Source organism: Camelus bactrianus, chromosome X, assembly GCF_048773025.1.
Source record: "Camelus bactrianus isolate YW-2024 breed Bactrian camel chromosome X, ASM4877302v1, whole genome shotgun sequence".
Taxonomy (NCBI): Eukaryota; Metazoa; Chordata; class Mammalia; order Artiodactyla; family Camelidae; genus Camelus; species Camelus bactrianus.
In genome coordinates, this window is record NC_133575.1 from 49,964,394 (window position 1) to 49,986,187 (window position 21,794).

The window sequence follows — 21,794 nt, forward strand, 5'->3', positions numbered from 1 at the left end:
TCCCCATATATATTGCTGTGGAGCAGTTAACAACTGAATAGTAACTTTGTGTTCCGAACAACATAGGTTAAAGTTTGCTTTCACACCCACTTATCTCTCAGAGCCGAGCATGTGTAGAGACGTTCGTTCAACTAGCACAAAGGGAAAGTTTTGCAGGGAAAACAATTTCTCTGAATTCTCAGTCTGTTTCCTAGTGACGGTTTGAATTTCCTGCAGTTTTCACTTAAAACAGGGTTGGAGAGAGGACCTCACAATAAATATGTATTTAGTGCAGTTTACAACTGAAAGGAAACTTTGTGTTCCCAACAGGATAGGTGAAGTTCGGCTTTCAAACACCCTTTTCTCTCAGAAAATTTCATGTGGAGAGACGTTCGTTCAACTAGCACAAAAGAATCGGCTTGCCTGGGAAACCATTTCTCTGAATTCTGAGTCTGTTTTGTAGTTCCAGTTTGAACTTCCTGAACTTTTTTTGTAAACCCTATTTGGAGCTTGTACTACCCATATATATGTACGTAGAGCAGTTTCCAAGTTAAGACAAACATTGTGTTCCCAAAAGCTTGGGGAAGGACGTGTTTCACACAGACTAAACTCACAGAATTGAGCATGTGGAGAGACTTTGTTCAACCAGCACATAGGGAACGGTTTGCAGGAAAACACTTACTCTGTATTCTCATTCTGTTTCCTAGTGAAGTTTTGAAGTTTCTGTATTTTTCACTCTAAAATATGTTGCAGTTCGTACCTCCCCATATATTTGTATGAAGTGCAGTTTCCAAATGAAAAGAAACTGCGTGTTCCCATGAAGATTTTTGATGTACGGATTTCAAACACACATCTCTCAGAAATGACCATGTGGAGAGACGTCCATTCAACTAAGACAAAGGGAAAGACTTGCAGGAGGAACAAATTCTCTGGTTTCCCTTTGTGTTTCATAGTGCCGGTTTATAACTCCTGCAGTTTTCACTGTAAACCCGATTTGGAGCTAGTACTTCCAAACATATATTTAAGTAGAGCATTATAGAAATGAAAAGAAAATTTGTTTTCAAAACAAGCTAGGTGAAGGACGGCTTTTATATACACTGATCTCTCAGAACTGAGCATGTGGACAGATGTTCGTTCAACCAAGACAAAAGGAACGGTTTTCAAGTGAAACAATTACTGTAGTTTCTCAGTCTGTTTCCTAGTCCCGGTTTGAAGTTCCGGCAGTTTTAACTGTAAACCAAGTTGGAGCTAGAACGTCCCAAATTATACGTATGTAGTTCTGTTCCCAACTGAAGGGTAACTTGTGATCCCAAAAAGCGTGTTGAAGGGCGACTTCAATAACACACATATCTCAGAACAGAGCATGTGGAGAGACGTTCTTTCAACTAGAAAAAAGGGAACGAGTTGCAGGAGAAACACTTATTCTGGTTTCTCAGTCTGTTTCCTACTGCCGGTTTGAAGTTCCTGCACTTTTCACTGTAAACCCGATTTGGATCTAGTACCTCCAAATATATATGTATGTATAGCAGTATAAAAATGAAAGAAAATTTGTGTACCCAACAAGCTAGGTGAAGGACGGCTTTTATACACACTGAACTCTCAGAACTGAGCATGTGGACAGATGTTTGTTCAACCAAGACAAAAGGAACGGTTTGAAAGTTAAAAAAATTAGTGTGGTTTCTGAGTCTGTTTCCTAGTGCCGGTTTCAAGTTCCTCCAGTTTTAACTGTAAACCGAGTTGAAGCTAGAACGTCCCAAAACATATGTATGTAGTGCTGTTCCCAACTGAATAATAACTTGTGTTCCCAACAAGCGTGTTGAAGGGCGACTTCACTAACACACATATCTCAGAACCGAGCATGTCGAGAGACGTTCTTTCAAATAGAACATAGAGAAAATGTTGCAGGAGAAACACTTACTCTGGTTTCTCAGTCTGTTTCCTACTGCCGGTTTGAAGTTCTTGCAGTTCTCACTGTAAAACCGAGTTGGAGCTAGTACCTCCCCATATATATATATATAGAGCATTAAACATCTGAATAGAAACTGTGTGTTCCCAAGAAGCTAGGTGAAGGACATTTTTCAAACACACTTAACTCACAGAATTGAGCATGTGGACAGAAATTCATTCAACCAGCACATCGGGAACGGTTTGCAGGTAAAACAATTAGTGTGGTTCCTCAGTCTGTTTCCTAGTGCTGGTTTGAAGTTCCTGCAGTTTTAACTGTAAACCGAGTTGGAGCTAGAACATCCCAAATTACATGTATGTAGTTCTGTTTCCAAATGAATAGTAACTTGTGATCCCAAAAAGCGTGTTGAAGTGCGAATTCACTAACACACATGTCTCAGAACAGAGCATGTGGAGAGACGTTCTTTCAACTAGAACAAAGGGAACGAGTTGCAGGAGAAACAATTACTCTGATTTCTCAGTCTGTTTCCTACTGCCAGTTTGAAGTTCCCAGTTCTCACTGTTAAATAGAGTTGGAGCTAGTACCTCCCCATATATATGTATATAGAGCATTACACATCTGAATAGAAACTGTGAGTTCCCAAGGAGCTAGGTGAAGGACGGCTTTCAAACACACTTATCTCACAGAATTGAGCATGTGGACAGAAATTCATTGAACCAGCACATAGGGAACGGTTTGCAGGTGAAACAATTAGCGTGGTTTCTCAGTCTGTTTCCTTGTGCCAGTTTGAAGTTCCTGCAGTTTTCACTGTAAAACCGAGTTGGAGCTAGTACCTACCCATATATATGTTTGTAGTGCTGTTTCCAACTGAAAAGAAACCTTGTGTTCCCAACAAGCTAGGTGAAGGTTGGTTTCACACACACTTATCACTGAGAACTGAGCATTGGGAGAGACGTTCGTTCAAACACCACAAAGGAAAATGTTTGGAGGAGCGACACTCACTCTTGTTTCAAAGTCTGTTTCCTACTCTTTGGTAGGAGTTCTTGCAGTATTCACTGTAAATCCGAGTTACAGCTTGTACCTTCCCTTATATATGTATATACAGCATTTTCCAACAGAAAGAGTACTTTGTGTTCCCAACAAGCTAGTTGAAGGACGGCTTTCACACACACTTATCTCTCAGAAATGAGCATGTGGAGAGACGTTCTTTCAACTAGCAAGAAAGGGTACGGGTTTTAGGAGAAACACTTACTCTGCATTCTCAGTCTGTTTCCTAGTGCCGGTTTGAAGTTCCTGCATTTTTCACTTTAAACAGAGTTGGAGATAGAACCTCCCCATATATATGTATGTAGTGCAGTTCCCTACTGAAAAGAATCTTGGTGTTCCCAACAAGATTTGTGAAGGACGGCTTTCACAGACACTTGTCTCTCAGAACTGAGCTTGTGGAGAGACGATCATTCAACTAGCTCATAGAGAACGGTTTGCAAGTGAAACAATTAGTGTGGTTTCTCAGTCTGTTTCCTAGTGCCACTTTGAAGTTCCTGCAGTTTTCATTGTAAAACCGAGTTGGAACTAGTACCTACCAATATATATATATGTAGTGCTGTTTCCAACTGAAAAGAAACTTTGTGTTCCCAACAAGCTAGGTGAAGGTTGGTTTCACACACACTTATCACTCACAACTGAGCATTTGGAGAGACGTTCGTTCAAACAACACAAAGGAAAATGTTTGTAGGAGCGACAATCACTCTTGTTTCGAAGACTGTTTCCTACTCTTTGGTGTAAGTTCTTGCAGTATTCACTGTAAATCTGAGTTACAGCTAGTACCTCCCCATATATATGTATATACTGCATTTTCCAACAGAAAGAGTACTTTGTGTTCCCAACAAGCTAGTTGAAGGACGGCTTTCACACACACTTATCTCTCAGAAAAGATCATGCAGAGAGACGTTCTTTCAACTAGCAAAAAAGGGAACGGGATTTAGGAGAAACACTTACTCTGCGTTCTCAGTCTGTTTCCTAGTGCCGGTTTGAAGTTCCTGCAGTTTTCACTTTAAACAGCGTTGGAGATAGAACCTCCCAATATATATGTATGTAGTGCAGATTCCGACGGAAAAGAATCTTGGTGTTCCCAACAAGATTGGTGAAGGACGGCTTTCACAGACACTTGTATCTCAGAACTGAGCTTGTGGAGAGACGTTCATTCAACTAGCACAAAAACGTGTTAAAATGGGATAACATTCTCCGGTTTCTCAGTCAGTTTCTTAGTGCCGGTTTGAAGTTCCTGCAGTTTTAACTGTAAACCGAGTTGGAGCTAGAACGTCCCAAATCATATGTATGTAGTTCTGTTCCCAACTGAATAGTAAATTGTGTTCCCAACAAGCGTGTTGAAGGGCGACTTCACAAAAACACATGTCTCAGAACAGAGCATGTCGAGAGACGTTCTTTCAACTAGAACATAGGGAAAAATTGCAGGAGAAACACTTACTCTGGTTTCTCAGTCTGTTTCCTACTGCTGGTTTGAAGTTCCTTCAGTTTTCACTGTAAATCCGAGTTGGATATAGTACCTACCCATGTATAATTATGTTGTGAATTTTCCATCGGAAAAGAATCTTTGTGTTCCTTACAAGATTGTTGAAGGCAGCTTTCACACACAATAATTTCTTAGAATTGTGCATGTGGTGAGAAGATCGCTCAACTACCACAAATGGAACGGGTTGCAGGAGAAACTATTACTCTGGTTTCTCAGTCTGTTTCTTTGTGCCAGTTTGATGTTCCAGCAGTTCTCACAGTAAAACCGAGTTGGAGCTAGTACCTCCCCATATATATTTCTGTAGGGCAGTTAAAAACTGAAAAGTAACTTTGTGTTCCGAACAACATAGGTTAAGGATAGCTTTCACACCCACTTATCTCTCACAACCGATCATGTGTAGAAACGTTCATTCAACTAGCACACAGGGAACTTTTGCAGGGGAAACAATTTCTCTGGATTCTCAGTCTGTTTCCTAGTGACGGTTTGAAGTTCCTGCAGTTTTCACTTTAAACAGATTTGGAGATAGAACCTCCCCATGTATATGTATGTAGTGCAGTTTCCGACTGAAAAGAATCTTGGTGTTCCCAACAAGATTGGTGAAGGACGGCTTTCACAGACACTTGTCTCTCAGAACTGAGCTTGTGGAGAGACGTTCATTCAACCAGCACAAAAAAGTCTTAAAATAGGAAAACATTTTCCGGTTTCACAGTCTGTTTCTAATGCCATTTTGAATTAACTGCAGTTTTCACTTTGAAACTGAGTTGGAGCTAGTACCTCACCATATATATGTATGTAGTGCAGTTTGCAACTGAAAGGAAACTTTGTGTTCCCAATAGGATATGTGAAGTTCGCCTTTCAAACACACTTTCCTCTCAGAAATGATCATGTGGAGAGACTTTCGTTCAACTAGCACAAAGGAAACGGCTTGCAGGAGAAACACTTACTCTGGTTTCTGAGTGTGTTTCGTATTTCCAGTTTGAACTTCCTGCATTTTTCAATGTAAAACATAGTTGGAACTAGTACCTACCCATATATGTGTACGTAGAGCAGTTTTCAACTGAATAGAAGCATTGTGTTCCCAACCAGCTATGGGAAGGACGTGTTTCACACACACTTAGCTCTCAGAATTGAGCATGTGGAGAGAGTTCATTCAACCAGCACATACGGAACGGTTTGCAGGAAAAACACTTACTCTGGATTCTCAGTCTGTTTCCTAGTGATGATTTTAATTTACTGCATTTTTCACTCTAAAACTATGTTGGAGTTACTACCACCCCTTATAGTTGTATGAAGTGCAGTTACCAAATGAAAAGATACTTGTTGTTCCCAAGAAGCTTGTTGACTTTCGGCTTTCACACAAAATTATCACTCAGAAATGACCATGTGGAGAGACTTTCGTTCAATCACCACAAAGGAAATTAATTGAAGAGAAACACTCACTCTTGTTTTGAAGTCTGTTTCCTAGTACTGGATAGAAGTTCCTTCAGGATTCACTGTAAAACCGAGTTGGAGCTAGTACCTCCACCTATATATGTACGTAGTGTAGTTCCCAACTTAAAAGAAACTTTGTGTTCCAAACAAGCTAATCGAAGTACGTCTTTCACAAACACTTCTCTCTCAGATTGGAGCATGTGGACAGACATTGGTTCAAACAGCACAAAAGGAATGGTTTGCAGGTGAAACAATTACTGTGGTTTATCAATCTGTTTCCTACAGCCGGTTTAAAATTCCTGCATTTTTCACTGTAAAATCGAGTTGGAGCTATTACGTTCCCATATATATGCATGTAGTACAGGTCCCAACTGAAAAGTAACTATGTGTTACCAAGAAGCTTGTTGAAGGACGGCATGACAAACACTCATGTCTTAAAACTGAGCATGTGGAGAGACGTTCTTTCAACTAGAACAAGGGGAACGATTTGCAGGAGAAACATTTACTGTGGATTCTCAGTCGGTTTCCTAGTGCCGGTTTGAAGTTCCTGCAGTTTTCACTGTAAAACCGAGTTGGAGATAGAACCTTCCCATGTATATTTAAGTTGTGCAGTTTCCATCGGAAAAGAATCTTTGTGTTCCTAACAAGATAGTTGAAGTCAGCTTTCACACACACTTATCTCTTAGAATTGCGCATGTGGAGAGAAGTTCGCTCAACTAGCACAAACGGAACGGGTTGCAGGAGAAACTATTACTCTGGTTTCTCATTCTGTTTCCTAGTGCCGTATTGATGTTCCTGCAGTTCTCACTGTAAAACAGAGTTGGAGCTAGTACCTCCCCATATATATGTATATACTGCATTTTCCAACAGAAAGAGTACTTTGTGTTCCCAACAACCTAGTTGAAGCACGGCTTTCACACACTCTTATCTCTCAGAAATTAGCATGTGTTGAGACGTTCTTTCAACTAGCAAAAACTGGAACGGGTTTTAGGAGAAACATTAACTCTGCATTCTCAGTCTATTTCCTAGTGCCGGTTTGACGTTCCTGCAGTTTTCACTTTAAAGACATTTGGAGATAGAACCTCCCCATATATATGTATGTAGTGCAGTTTCCGACTGAAAAGAATCTTGGTGTTCCCAACAAGATTGGTGAAGGACGGCTTTCACAGACACTTGTCTCTCAGAACTGAGCTTGTGGAGAGACGTTCATTCAACTAGCACAAAGAATGTGTTAAAGTGGGAAAACATTCTCCGGTTTCTCAGTCTGTTTTCTAGTGCCATTTTGAATTAACTGCAGTTTTCACTTTGAAACCGAGTTGGAGCTAGTACCTCACCATATATTTGTATGTAGTGCAGTTTGCAAATGAAAGGAAACTTTGTGTTCCCAACAGGATAGGTGAAGTTCGCCTTTCAAACACACTTTTCTCTCAGAAATGATCACGTGGAGAGATGTTCGTGCGTCTGGCACAAAGGAAACGGCTTGCAGGAGAAACACTTACTCTGGTTTCTGAGTCTGTTTCGTAGTTCCAGTTTGAAATTCCTGCACTTTTCTGGTTAAACCTAGTTGGAGCATGTACCTACCAATATATGTGTACGTAGAGCAGTTTCCAACTGAAGACAAACATTGTGTTTCCAACCAGCTAGGGGAAGGACGTTTTTCACACACACTTACTCTCAGAATTGAGCATGTGGAGAGACTTCATTCAACCAGCACATAGGGAACGGTTTGCAGGAAAAACACTTACTCTGGATTCTCAGTCTCTTTCCTAGTGATGATTTTAATTTACTGCATTTTTCACTCTAGAACTATGTTGGAGTTACTACCACCCCATATAGTTGTATGAAGTGCAGTTACCAAATGAAAAGAAACTTGTTGTTCCCAAGAAGCTTGTTGACTTTCGGCTTTCAAACACAATTATCACTCAGAAATGACCATGAGGAGAGACGTTCGTTCAAACACCACAAAGGAAATGGATTGAAGAGAAACACTCACTCTTGTTTTGAAGTCTGTTTCCTAGTACTGGATTGAAGTTCCTTAAGTATTCACTGTAAAACCGAGTTGGAGCTCGTACCTCCACATATATATGTACGTAGTGTACTTTCCAACTTAAAAGAAACTTTGTGTTCCAAACAAGCTAATCGAAGTACATCTTTCACAAACACTTCTCTCTCAGATCTGAGCATGTGGACAGACTTTCGTTCAACCAGCACAAAAGGAATGGTTTGCAGGTGAAACAATTACTGTGGTTTCTCAGTCTGTTTCCTAGTGCCGGTTTGAATTTCCTGCATTTTTCACTGTAAAATCGAGTTGGAGCTATTACGTTCCCATACATATGTATGTAGTACACGTCCCAACTGAAAAGTAACTTTGTGTTACCAAGAAGCTTGTTGAAGGACGGCATGACAAACACTCATGTCTTAAAACTGAGCATGTGGAGAGACGTTCTTTCAACTAGAACAAGGGGAACGATTTGCAGGAGAAACATTTTCTGTGGTTTCTCAGTCTGTTTCCTACTGCCGGTTTGAAGTTCCTGCAGTTTTCACTGTAAAACCGAGTTGGAGATAGAACCTTCCCATGTATATTTAAGTTGTGATGTTTCCATCGGAAAAGAATCTTTGTGTTCCTAACAAGATAGTTGAAGTCAGCTTTCACACACACTTATCTCTTAGAATTGCGCATGTGGAGAGAAGTTCGCTCAACCAGCACAAATGGAAACTGTTGCAGGTGTAACTATTACTCTGGTTTCTCATTCTGTTTCCTAGTGCCGGATTGATGTTCCTGCATTTCTCACTGTAAAATCGAGTTGGAGCTAGTACGTCCCCATATATATTGCTGTGGAGCAGTTAACAACTGAATAGTAACTTTGTGTTCCGAACAACATAGGTTAAAGTTTGCTTTCACACCCACTTATCTCTCAGAGCCGAGCATGTGTAGAGACGTTCGTTCAACTAGCACAAAGGGAAAGTTTTGCAGGGAAAACAATTTCTCTGAATTCTCAGTCTGTTTCCTAGTGACGGTTTGAATTTCCTGCAGTTTTCACTTAAAACAGGGTTGGAGAGAGGACCTCACAATAAATATGTATTTAGTGCAGTTTACAACTGAAAGGAAACTTTGTGTTCCCAACAGGATAGGTGAAGTTCGGCTTTCAAACACCCTTTTCTCTCAGAAAATTTCATGTGGAGAGACGTTCGTTCAACTAGCACAAAAGAATCGGCTTGCCTGGGAAACCATTTCTCTGAATTCTGAGTCTGTTTTGTAGTTCCAGTTTGAACTTCCTGAACTTTTTTTGTAAACCCTAGTTGGAGCTTGTACTACCCATATATATGTACGTAGAGCAGTTTCCAAGTTAAGACAAACATTGTGTTCCCAAAAGCTTGGGGAAGGACGTGTTTCACACAGACTAAACTCACAGAATTGAGCATGTGGAGAGACTTTGTTCAACCAGCACATAGGGAACGGTTTGCAGGAAAACACTTACTCTGTATTCTCATTCTGTTTCCTAGTGAAGTTTTGAAGTTTCTGTATTTTTCACTCTAAAATATGTTGCAGTTCGTACCTCCCCATATATTTGTATGAAGTGCAGTTTCCAAATGAAAAGAAACTGCGTGTTCCCATGAAGATTTTTGATGTACGGATTTCAAACACACATCTCTCAGAAATGACCATGTGGAGAGACGTCCATTCAACTAAGACAAAGGGAAAGACTTGCAGGAGGAACAAATTCTCTGGTTTCCCTTTGTGTTTCATAGTGCCGGTTTATAACTCCTGCAGTTTTCACTGTAAACCCGATTTGGAGCTAGTACTTCCAAACATATATTTAAGTAGAGCATTATAGAAATGAAAAGAAAATTTGTTTTCAAAACAAGCTAGGTGAAGGACGGCTTTTATATACACTGATCTCTCAGAACTGAGCATGTGGACAGATGTTCGTTCAACCAAGACAAAAGGAACGGTTTTCAAGTGAAACAATTACTGTAGTTTCTCAGTCTGTTTCCTAGTCCCGGTTTGAAGTTCCGGCAGTTTTAACTGTAAACCAAGTTGGAGCTAGAACGTCCCAAATTATACGTATGTAGTTCTGTTCCCAACTGAAGGGTAACTTGTGATCCCAAAAAGCGTGTTGAAGGGCGACTTCAATAACACACATATCTCAGAACAGAGCATGTGGAGAGACGTTCTTTCAACTAGAAAAAAGGGAACGAGTTGCAGGAGAAACACTTATTCTGGTTTCTCAGTCTGTTTCCTACTGCCGGTTTGAAGTTCCTGCACTTTTCACTGTAAACCCGATTTGGATCTAGTACCTCCAAATATATATGTATGTATAGCAGTATAAAAATGAAAGAAAATTTGTGTACCCAACAAGCTAGGTGAAGGACGGCTTTTATACACACTGAACTCTCAGAACTGAGCATGTGGACAGATGTTTGTTCAACCAAGACAAAAGGAACGGTTTGAAAGTTAAAAAAATTAGTGTGGTTTCTGAGTCTGTTTCCTAGTGCCGGTTTCAAGTTCCTCCAGTTTTAACTGTAAACCGAGTTGAAGCTAGAACGTCCCAAAACATATGTATGTAGTGCTGTTCCCAACTGAATAATAACTTGTGTTCCCAACAAGCGTGTTGAAGGGCGACTTCACTAACACACATATCTCAGAACCGAGCATGTCGAGAGACGTTCTTTCAAATAGAACATAGAGAAAATGTTGCAGGAGAAACACTTACTCTGGTTTCTCAGTCTGTTTCCTACTGCCGGTTTGAAGTTCTTGCAGTTCTCACTGTAAAACCGAGTTGGAGCTAGTACCTCCCCATATATATATATATAGAGCATTAAACATCTGAATAGAAACTGTGTGTTCCCAAGAAGCTAGGTGAAGGACATTTTTCAAACACACTTAACTCACAGAATTGAGCATGTGGACAGAAATTCATTCAACCAGCACATCGGGAACGGTTTGCAGGTAAAACAATTAGTGTGGTTCCTCAGTCTGTTTCCTAGTGCTGGTTTGAAGTTCCTGCAGTTTTAACTGTAAACCGAGTTGGAGCTAGAACATCCCAAATTACATGTATGTAGTTCTGTTTCCAAATGAATAGTAACTTGTGATCCCAAAAAGCGTGTTGAAGTGCGAATTCACTAACACACATGTCTCAGAACAGAGCATGTGGAGAGACGTTCTTTCAACTAGAAGAAAGGGAACGAGTTGCAGGAGAAACAATTACTCTGATTTCTCAGTCTGTTTCCTACTGCCAGATTGAAGTTCCCAGTTCTCACTGTTAAATAGAGTTGGAGCTAGTACCTCCCCATATATATGTATATAGAGCATTACACATCTGAATAGAAACTGTGTGTTCCCAAGGAGCTAGGTGAAGGACGGCTTTCAAACACACTTATCTCACAGAATTGAGCATGTGGACAGAAATTCATTGAACCAGCACATAGGGAACGGTTTGCAGGTGAAACAATTAGCGTGGTTTCTCAGTCTGTTTCCTTGTGCCAGTTTGAAGTTCCTGCAGTTTTCACTGTAAAACCGAGTTGGAGCTAGTACCTAGCCATATATATGTTTGTAGTGCTGTTTCCAACTGAAAAGAAACCTTGTGTTCCCAACAAGCTAGGTGAAGGTTGGTTTCACACACACTTATCACTGAGAACTGAGCATTGGGAGAGACGTTCGTTCAAACACCACAAAGGAAAATGTTTGGAGGAGCGACACTCACTCTTGTTTCAAAGTCTGTTTCCTACTCTTTGGTAGGAGTTCTTGCAGTATTCACTGTAAATCCGAGTTACAGCTTGTACCTTCCCTTATATATGTATATACAGCATTTTCCAACAGAAAGAGTACTTTGTGTTCCCAACAAGCTAGTTGAAGGACGGCTTTCACACACACTTATCTCTCAGAAATGAGCATGTGGAGAGACGTTCTTTCAACTAGCAAGAAAGGGTACGGGTTTTAGGAGAAACACTTACTCTGCATTCTCAGTCTGTTTCCTAGTGCCGGTTTGAAGTTCCTGCATTTTTCACTTTAAACAGAGTTGGAGATAGAACCTCCCCATATATATGTATGTAGTGCAGTTCCCTACTGAAAAGAATCTTGGTGTTCCCAACAAGATTTGTGAAGGACGGCTTTCACAGACACTTGTCTCTCAGAACTGAGCTTGTGGAGAGACGATCATTCAACTAGCTCATAGAGAACGGTTTGCAAGTGAAACAATTAGTGTGGTTTCTCAGTCTGTTTCCTAGTGCCACTTTGAAGTTCCTGCAGTTTTCATTGTAAAACCGAGTTGGAACTAGTACCTACCAATATATATATGTAGTGCTGTTTCCAACTGAAAAGAAACTTTGTGTTCCCAACAAGCTAGGTGAAGGTTGGTTTCACACACACTTATCACTCACAACTGAGCATTTGGAGAGACGTTCGTTCAAACAACACAAAGGAAAATGTTTGTAGGAGCGACAATCACTCTTGTTTCGAAGACTGTTTCCTACTCTTTGGTGTAAGTTCTTGCAGTATTCACTGTAAATCTGAGTTACAGCTAGTACCTCCCCATATATATGTATATACTGCATTTTCCAACAGAAAGAGTACTTTGTGTTCCCAACAAGCTAGTTGAAGGACGGCTTTCACACACACTTATCTCTCAGAAAAGATCATGCAGAGAGACGTTCTTTCAACTAGCAAAAAAGGGAACGGGATTTAGGAGAAACACTTACTCTGCGTTCTCAGTCTGTTTCCTAGTGCCGGTTTGAAGTTCCTGCAGTTTTCACTTTAAACAGCGTTGGAGATAGAACCTCCCAATATATATGTATGTAGTGCAGATTCCGACGGAAAAGAATCTTGGTGTTCCCAACAAGATTGGTGAAGGACGGCTTTCACAGACACTTGTATCTCAGAACTGAGCTTGTGGAGAGACGTTCATTCAACTAGCACAAAAACGTGTTAAAATGGGATAACATTCTCCGGTTTCTCAGTCAGTTTCTTAGTGCCGGTTTGAAGTTCCTGCAGTTTTAACTGTAAACCGAGTTGGAGCTAGAACGTCCCAAATCATATGTATGTAGTTCTGTTCCCAACTGAATAGTAAATTGTGTTCCCAACAAGCGTGTTGAAGGGCGACTTCACATAAACACATGTCTCAGAACAGAGCATGTCGAGAGACGTTCTTTCAACTAGAACATAGGGAAAAATTGCAGGAGAAACACTTACTCTGGTTTCTCAGTCTGTTTCCTACTGCTGGTTTGAAGTTCCTTCAGTTTTCACTGTAAATCCGAGTTGGATATAGTACCTACCCATGTATAATTATGTTGTGAATTTTCCATCGGAAAAGAATCTTTGTGTTCCTTACAAGATTGTTGAAGGCAGCTTTCACACACAATAATTTCTTAGAATTGTGCATGTGGTGAGAAGATCGCTCAACTACCACAAATGGAACGGGTTGCAGGAGAAACTATTACTCTGGTTTCTCAGTCTGTTTCTTTGTGCCAGTTTGATGTTCCAGCAGTTCTCACAGTAAAACCGAGTTGGAGCTAGTACCTCCCCATATATATTTCTGTAGGGCAGTTAAAAACTGAAAAGTAACTTTGTGTTCCGAACAACATAGGTTAAGGATAGCTTTCACACCCACTTATCTCTCACAACCGATCATGTGTAGAAACGTTCATTCAACTAGCACACAGGGAACTTTTGCAGGGGAAACAATTTCTCTGGATTCTCAGTCTGTTTCCTAGTGACGGTTTGAAGTTCCTGCAGTTTTCACTTTAAACAGATTTGGAGATAGAACCTCCCCATGTATATGTATGTAGTGCAGTTTCCGACTGAAAAGAATCTTGGTGTTCCCAACAAGATTGGTGAAGGACGGCTTTCACAGACACTTGTCTCTCAGAACTGAGCTTGTGGAGAGACGTTCATTCAACCAGCACAAAAAAGTCTTAAAATAGGAAAACATTTTCCGGTTTCACAGTCTGTTTCTAATGCCATTTTGAATTAACTGCAGTTTTCACTTTGAAACTGAGTTGGAGCTAGTACCTCACCATATATATGTATGTAGTGCAGTTTGCAACTGAAAGGAAACTTTGTGTTCCCAATAGGATATGTGAAGTTCGCCTTTCAAACACACTTTCCTCTCAGAAATGATCATGTGGAGAGACTTTCGTTCAACTAGCACAAAGGAAACGGCTTGCAGGAGAAACACTTACTCTGGTTTCTGAGTGTGTTTCGTATTTCCAGTTTGAACTTCCTGCATTTTTCAATGTAAAACATAGTTGGAACTAGTACCTACCCATATATGTGTACGTAGAGCAGTTTTCAACTGAATAGAAGCATTGTGTTCCCAACCAGCTATGGGAAGGACGTGTTTCACACACACTTAGCTCTCAGAATTGAGCATGTGGAGAGAGTTCATTCAACCAGCACATACGGAACGGTTTGCAGGAAAAACACTTACTCTGGATTCTCAGTCTGTTTCCTAGTGATGATTTTAATTTACTGCATTTTTCACTCTAAAACTATGTTGGAGTTACTACCACCCCATATAGTTGTATGAAGTGCAGTTACCAAATGAAAAGATACTTGTTGTTCCCAAGAAGCTTGTTGACTTTCGGCTTTCACACAAAATTATCACTCAGAAATGACCATGTGGAGAGACTTTCGTTCAATCACCACAAAGGAAATTAATTGAAGAGAAACACTCACTCTTGTTTTGAAGTCTGTTTCCTAGTACTGGATAGAAGTTCCTTCAGGATTCACTGTAAAACCGAGTTGGAGCTAGTACCTCCACCTATATATGTACGTAGTGTAGTTCCCACCTTAAAAGAAACTTTGTGTTCCAAACAAGCTAATCGAAGTACGTCTTTCACAAACACTTCTCTCTCAGATTGGAGCATGTGGACAGACATTGGTTCAAACAGCACAAAAGGAATGGTTTGCAGGTGAAACAATTACTGTGGTTTATCAATCTGTTTCCTACAGCCGGTTTAAAATTCCTGCATTTTTCACTGTAAAATCGAGTTGGAGCTATTACGTTCCCATATATATGCATGTAGTACAGGTCCCAACTGAAAAGTAACTATGTGTTACCAAGAAGCTTGTTGAAGGACGGCATGACAAACACTCATGTCTTAAAACTGAGCATGTGGAGAGACGTTCTTTCAACTAGAACAAGGGGAACGATTTGCAGGAGAAACATTTACTGTGGATTCTCAGTCGGTTTCCTAGTGCCGGTTTGAAGTTCCTGCAGTTTTCACTGTAAAACCGAGTTGGAGATAGAACCTTCCCATGTATATTTAAGTTGTGCAGTTTCCATCGGAAAAGAATCTTTGTGTTCCTAACAAGATAGTTGAAGTCAGCTTTCACACACACTTATCTCTTAGAATTGCGCATGTGGAGAGAAGTTCGCTCAACTAGCACAAATGGAACGGGTTGCAGGAGAAACTATTACTCTGGTTTCTCATTCTGTTTCCTAGTGCCGTATTGATGTTCCTGCAGTTCTCACTGTAAAACAGAGTTGGAGCTAGTACCTCCCCATATATATGTATATACTGCATTTTCCAACAGAAAGAGTACTTTGTGTTCCCAACAACCTAGTTGAAGCACGGCTTTCACACACTCTTATCTCTCAGAAATTAGCATGTGTTGAGACGTTCTTTCAACTAGCAAAAACTGGAACGGGTTTTAGGAGAAACATTAACTCTGCATTCTCAGTCTATTTCCTAGTGCCGGTTTGAAGTTCCTGCAGTTTTCACTTTAAAGACATTTGGAGATAGAACCTCCCCATATATATGTATGTAGTGCAGTTTCCGACTGAAAAGAATCTTGGTGTTCCCAACAAGATTGGTGAAGGACGGCTTTCACAGACACTTGTCTCTCAGAACTGAGCTTGTGGAGAGACGTTCATGCAACTAGCACAAAGAATGTGTTAAAGTGGGAAAACATTCTCCGGTTTCTCAGTCTGTTTTCTAGTGCCATTTTGAATTAACTGCAGTTTTCACTTTGAAACCGAGTTGGAGCTAGTACCTCACCATATATTTGTATGTAGTGCAGTTTGCAAATGAAAGGAAACTTTGTGTTCCCAACAGGATAGGTGAAGTTCGCCTTTCAAACACACTTTTCTCTCAGAAATGATCACGTGGAGAGATGTTCGTGCGTCTGGCACAAAGGAAACGGCTTGCAGGAGAAACACTTACTCTGGTTTCTGAGTCTGTTTCGTAGTTCCAGTTTGAAATTCCTGCACTGTTCTGGTTAAACCTAGTTGGAGCATGTACCTACCAATATATGTGTACGTAGAGCAGTTTCCAACTGAAGACAAACATTGTGTTCCCAACCAGCTAGGGGAAGGACGTTTTTCACACACACTTAACTCTCAGAATTGAGCATGTGGAGAGAGTACATTCAACCAGCACATAGGGAACGGTTTGCAGGAAAAACACTTACTCTGGATTCTCAGTCTCTTTCCTAGTGATGATTTTAATTTACTGCATTTTTCACTCTAAAACTATGTTGGAGTTACTACCACCCCATATAGTTGTATGAAGTGCAGTTACCAAATGAAAAGAAACTTGTTGTTCCCAAGAAGCTTGTTGACTTTCGGCTTTCAAACACAATTATCACTCAGAAATGACCATGAGGAGAGACGTTCGTTCAAACACCACAAAGGAAATGGATTGAAGAGAAACACTCACTCTTGTTTTGAAGTCTGTTTCCTAGTACTGGATTGAAGTTCCTTAAGTATTCACTGTAAAACCGAGTTGGAGCTCGTACCTCCACATATATATGTACATAGTGTACTTTCCAACTTAAAAGAAACTTTGTGTTCCAAACAAGCTAATCGAAGTACATCTTTCACAAACACTTCTCTCTCAGATCTGAGCATGTGGACAGACTTTCGTTCAACCAGCACAAAAGGAATGGTTTGCAGGTGAAACAATTACTGTGGTTTCTCAGTCTGTTTCCTAGTGCCGGTTTGAATTTCCTGCATTTTTCACTGTAAAATCGAGTTGGAGCTATTACGTTCCCATACATATGTATGTAGTACACGTCCCAACTGAAAAGTAACTTTGTGTTACCAAGAAGCTTGTTGAAGGACGGCATGACAAACACTCATGTCTTAAAACTGAGCATGTGGAGAGACGTTCTTTCAACTAGAACAAGGGGAACGATTTGCAGGAGAAACATTTTCTGTGGTTTCTCAGTCTGTTTCCTACTGCCGGTTTGAAGTTCCTGCAGTTTTCACTGTAAAACCGAGTTGGAGATAGAACCTTCCCATGTATATTTAAGTTGTGCAGTTTCCATCGGAAAAGAATCTTTGTGTTCCTAACAAGATAGTTGAAGTCAGCTTTCACACACACTTATCTCTTAGAATTGCGCATGTGGAGAGAAGTTCGCTCAACCAGCACAAATGGAAACTGTTGCAGGTGTAACTATTACTCTGGTTTCTCATTCTGTTTCCTAGTGCCGGATTGATGTTCCTGCATTTCTCACTGTAAAATCGAGTTGGAGCTAGTACGTCCCCATATATATTGCTGTGGAGCAGTTAACAACTGAATAGTAACTTTGTGTTCCGAACAACATAGGTTAAAATTTGCTTTCACACCCACTTATCTCTCAGAGCCGAGCATGTGTAGAGACGTTTGTTCAACTAGCACAAAGGGAAAGTTTTGCAGGGAAAACAATTTCTCTGAATTCTCAGTCTGTTTCCTAGTGACGGTTTGAATTTCCTGCAGTTTTCACTTAAAACAGGGTTGGAGAGAGGACCTCACAATAAATATGTATTTAGTGCAGTTTACAACTGAAAGGAAACTTTGTGTTCCCAACAGGATAGGTGAAGTTCGGCTTTCAAACACCCTTTTCTCTCAGAAAATTTCATGTGGAGAGACGTTCGTTCAACTAGCACAAAAGAATCGGCTTGCCTGGGAAACCATTTCTCTGAATTCTGAGTCTGTTTTGTAGTTCCAGTTTGAACTTCCTGAACTTTTTTTGTAAACCCTAGTTGGAGCTTGTACTACCCATATATATGTACGTAGAGCAGTTTCCAAGTTAAGACAAACATTGTGTTCCCAAAAGCTTGGGGAAGGACGTGTTTCACACAGACTAAACTCACAGAATTGAGCATGTGGAGAGACTTTGTTCAACCAGCACATAGGGAACGGTTTGCAGGAAAACACTTACTCTGTATTCTCATTCTGTTTCCTAGTGAAGTTTTGAAGTTTCTGTATTTTTCACTCTAAAATATGTTGCAGTTAGTACCTCCCCATATATTTGTATGAAGTGCAGTTTCCAAATGAAAAGAAACTGCGTGTTCCCATGAAGATTTTTGATGTACGGATTTCAAACACACATCTCTCAGAAATGACCATGTGGAGAGACGTCCATTCAACTAAGACAAAGGGAAAGACTTGCAGGAGGAACAAATTCTCTGGTTTCCCTTTGTGTTTCATAGTGCCGGTTTATAACTCCTGCAGTTTTCACTGTAAACCCGATTTGGAGCTAGTACTTCCAAACATATATTTAAGTAGAGCATTATAGAAATGAAAAGAAAATTTGTTTTCAAAACAAGCTAGGTGAAGGACGGCTTTTATATACACTGATCTCTCAGAACTGAGCATGTGGACAGATGTTCGTTCAACCAAGACAAAAGGAACGGTTTTCAAGTGAAACAATTACTGTAGTTTCTCAGTCTGTTTCCTAGTCCCGGTTTGAAGTTCCGGCAGTTTTAACTGTAAACCGAGTTGGAGCTAGAACGTCCCAAATTATACGTATGTAGTTCTGTTCCCAACTGAAGGGTAACTTGTGATCCCAAAAAGCGTGTTGAAGTGCGACTTCAATAACACACATATCTCAGAACAGAGCATGTGGAGAGACGTTCTTTCAACTAGAAAAAAGGGAACGAGTTGCAGGAGAAACACTTATTCTGGTTTCTCAGTCTGTTTCCTACTGCCGGTTTGAAGTTCCTGCACTTTTCACTGTAAACCCGATTTGGATCTAGTACCTCCAAATATATATGTATGTATAGCAGTATAAAAATGAAAGAAAATTTGTGTACCCAACAAGCTAGGTGAAGGACGGCTTTTATACACACTGAACTCTCAGAACTGAGCATGTGGACAGATGTTTGTTCAACCAAGACAAAAGGAACGGTTTGAAAGTTAAAAAAATTAGTGTGGTTTCTGAGTCTGTTTCCTAGTGCCGGTTTCAAGTTCCTCCAGTTTTAACTGTAAACCGAGTTGAAGCTAGAACGTCCCAAAACATATGTATGTAGTGCTGTTCCCAACTGAATAATAACTTGTGTTCCCAACAAGCGTGTTGAAGGGCGACTTCACTAACACACATATCTCAGAACCGAGCATGTCGAGAGACGTTCTTTCAAATAGAACATAGAGAAAATGTTGCAGGAGAAACACTTACTCTGGTTTCTCAGTCTGTTTCCTACTGCCGGTTTGAAGTTCTTGCAGTTCTCACTGTAAAACCGAGTTGGAGCTAGTACCTCCCCATATATATATATATAGAGCATTAAACATCTGAATAGAAACTGTGTGTTCCCAAGAAGCTAGGTGAAGGACATTTTTCAAACACAGTTAACTCACAGAATTGAGCATGTGGACAGAAATTCATTCAACCAGCACATCGGGAACGGTTTGCAGGTAAAACAATTAGTGTGGTTCCTCAGTCTGTTTCCTAGTGCTGGTTTGAAGTTCCTGCAGTTTTAACTGTAAACCGAGTTGGAGCTAGAACAACCCAAATTACATGTATGTAGTTCTGTTTCCAAATGAATAGTATCTTGTGATCCCAAAAAGCGTGTTGAAGTGCGAATTCACTAACACACATGTCTCAGAACAGAGCATGTGGAGAGACGTTCTTTCAACTAGAACAAAGGGAACGAGTTGCAGGAGAAACAATTATTCTGGTTTCTCAGTCTGTTTCCTACTGCCGGTTTGAAGTTCCCGGTTCTCACTGTAAAATAGAGTTTGAGCTAGTTCCTCCCCATATATATGTATATAGAGCATTATACATCTGAATAGAAACTGTGTGTTCCCAAGGAGCTAGATGAAGGACGGCTTTCAAACACACTTAACTCACAGAATTGAGCATGTGGACAGAAATTCATTGAACCAGCACATAGGGAACGGTTTGCAGGTGAAACAATTAGCGTGGTTTCTCAGTCTGTTTCCTTGTGCCAGTTTGAAATTCCTGCAGTTTTCACTGTAAAACCGAGTTGGAGCTAGTACCTACCCATATATATGTTTGTAGTGCTGTTTCCAACTGAAAAGAAACCTTGTGTTCCCAACAAGCTAGGTGAAGGTTGGTTTCACACACACTTATCACTGAGAACTGAGCATTGGGAGAGACGTTCGTTCAAACACCACAAAGGAAAATGTTTGGAGGAGCGACACTCACTCTTGTTTCAAAGTCTGTTTCCTACTCTTTGGTAGGAGTTCTTGCAGTATTCACTGTAAATCCGAGTTACAGCTAGTACCTCCCCATATATATGTATATACAGCATTTTCCAACAGAAAGAGTACTTTGTGTTCCCAACAAGCTAGTTGAAGGACGGCTTTCACACACACTTATCTCTCAGAAATGAGCATGTGGAGAGACGTTCTTTCAACTAGCAAGAAAGGGAACGGGTTTTAGGAGAAACACTTACTCTGCATTCTCAGTCTGTTTCCTAGTGCCGGTTTGAAGTTCCTGCATTTTTCACTTTAAACAGAGTTGGAGATAGAACCTCCCCATATATATGTATGTAGTGCAGTTTCCTACTGAAAAGAATCTTGGTGTTCCCAACAAGATTGGTGAAGGACGGCTTTCACAGACACTTGTCTCTCAGAACTGAAATTGTGGAGAGACGTTCATTCAACTAGCACATAAAGAGCGGTTTGCAAGTGAAACAATTAGTGTGGTTTCTCAGTCTGTTTCCTAGTGCCACTTTGAAGTTCCTGCAGTTTTCATTGTAAAACCGAGTTGGAACTAGTACCTACCAATATATATAAGTAGTGCTGTTTCCAACTGAAAAGAAACTTTGTGTTCCCAACAAGCTAGGTGAAGGTTGGTTTCACACACACTTATCACTCACAACTGAGCATTTGGAGAGACGTTCGTTCAAACAACACAAAGGAAAATGTTTGTAGGAGCGACAATCACTCTTGTTTCGAAGTCTGTTTCCTACTCTTTGGTGTAAGTTCTTGCAGTATTCACTGTAAATCTGACTTACAGCTAGTACCTCCCCATATATATTTATATACTGCATTTTCCAACAGAAAGAGTACTTTGTGTTCCCAACAAGCTAGTTGAAGTCGGCTTTCACACATACTTATCTCTCAGAAAAGATCATGCGGAGAGACGTTCTTTCAACTAGCAAAAAAGGGAACGGGATTTAGGAGAAACACTTACTCTGCGTTCTCAGTCTGTTTCCTAGTGCCGGTTTGAAGTTCCTGCAGTTTTCACTTTAAACAGAGTAGGAGATAGAACCTCCCAATATATATGTATGTAGTGCAGATACCGACGGAAAAGAATCTTGGTGTTCCCAACAAGATTGGTGAAGGACGGCTTTCACAGACACTTGTATCTCAGAACTTAGCTTGTGGAGAGACGTTCATTCAACTAGCACAAAACGTGTTAAAATGGGATAACATTCTCTGGTTTCTCAGTCTGTTTCTTAGTGCCGGTTTTAAGTTCCTACAGTTTTAACTGTAAACCGAGTTGGAGCTAGAACGTCCAAAAACATATGTATGTAGTTCTGTTCCCAACTGAATAGTAACTTGTGTTCCCAACAAGTGTGTTGAAGGGCGACTTCACAAACACACATGTCTCAGAACAGAGCATGTCGAGAGACGTTCTTTCAACTAGAACATAGGGAAAAATTGCAGGAGAAACACTTACTCTGGTTTCTCAGTCTGTTTCCTACTGCCGGTTTGAAGTTCCTTCAGTTTTCACAGTAAAACCGATTTGGAGATAGAACCTTCCCATGTATA